We start from the raw sequence: 1713 nt of genomic DNA on the forward strand, positions 1-1713 counted from the left end.
GAGAGAACGTCAGAGTGAAACGAAGGCCAAGGGCAAATCCAAACACCTTGGATCCACGACTTAGTAACTGAGCTGGCCAGAAACCTTCTTGATCTTGCCAAAGAAGGATGAGGCTATGGAATGAGCTTCCCACGGGCAGCTAATGTGGGAGTGAAACAGTCTGCTTACAGAAGGATGCTGCTTGTACCTTCGTCAAAACATGTAAGTATCACCACAGGAGGTTGAGAAGCGTTTGGGGAGCACTTGTACTACAATAGCCAGGCATTTGCAACACTGTGGGTGCAGGAAGCAATTTTTGGGGACACAAGTCCAAACTGTGCTAAGGAGAGATTTGAAATTCATTCTTCCATATCCCATGGGATTGTCCTGAGCCCATTGTCTAAATTGGAGGGGACATGACTCATTCATTCTCTTTGGTCACTTCATCCTCCACTGCTGAAGAGTTTCCCATTGAAAATTTTGTGGAAGCTGGAACATTTCTTGGGGGTGAAAAATCTTCTGGTTTTTGACATTTAAATGAAACAGAACAAGGAATTTGATCAACAGCTCCTGTCTCACTGTCATGTATGAGCCAAGACCAGGCCAAAATCAGCATTAAATCCCACTGTGTTTTGAGAGGGTTCAAGTTTACTCACTCTATAAATGGGAAGGAAAAAAGTATTTTATTCCTAAAAGTTTAAAATGGTTTGGTTTGGTTTGGTTTTTGGTTTTGGTTGGTTTATTTTTATTTTTTCTGCCCACTGATCCTGAATTATTCTGGAATTATAATGTGTATTTTGAATAAATAAAAATTACCATATCCTTTCTGTCTGCTAGCAAAGATGGCCACAGGGAGAGTGGCAGGCCTCAGCCCTTCCACCAGAAACCACCTCCGTCATATCCAAGCCAGGAGCTGGAGAGGATGAGACCAAGGCGTTCCTTCTGCCCACTCTATTTGGAGCGTTGGCAACCTTTGGAGGAGGCACAGGCTGTCAAGATGGGAGTGGTACTTGAATTCACAGCATCCAGAATCACCAGCTCTTGCCTGTCAGATAACACCCCGTGACAGCTGAAGGCCACAAAGAAAACATAATAAAAAAGAAACTAGGGTAGAGAGAAGAAAACAAGTCTTGCTATGTTCTTACATGAGTACATCCCTAAAGCTGAGCAGAGAAAGGAAGAGAAAGGCCTTTATTTCCCTTTAAGCATCATTTCCTATGCGTGCAAGTAACATGAACACTGCAATTATATAGCCAAGCTAGCTGAAGACAGAACAAGAGAAAAAAATAGGAGGAAAGATTTACAGCTCTTCCAAAAGATGGAATTGAAATACGTAAAAGAGGGCAGCGCTGATTGCCAAAATACTGGAGGTTTTCTGTTCCTTCCACCGTGCTGTATTGTGAGTGGTGTTTGGAAGGCGGGGGGAGTGAGGAAGCATTGGAATCTCAGGGTTTTTATTTCACCATGAAACTTTAGCACAAGAAATTTTAATTGTGGATCCTTGTGGACAAGACCTTGAAATCCTACCCAGCCAGAGCTTTCTGGTCCCGGAGTGTTCTTGGAACTGGTTGTGGCTCCCAGTCACTGGGTTGCTTTATCCAAGTTTGTTCTCTCAGTCCGTCAGTGGGATGCAGGACGAGTTAGAGGGTTAACTATTTGTGAGCAGCCCTGGACACAAGAGTTTGGTCAGGGGCTGTTTCACTGCTAGTCATGCAGGCAGTGTGTTTATATCTA

The sequence above is a fragment of the Falco punctatus genome, assembly GCF_963210335.1.
Source record: "Falco punctatus genome assembly, chromosome: 4".
Taxonomy (NCBI): Eukaryota; Metazoa; Chordata; class Aves; order Falconiformes; family Falconidae; genus Falco; species Falco punctatus.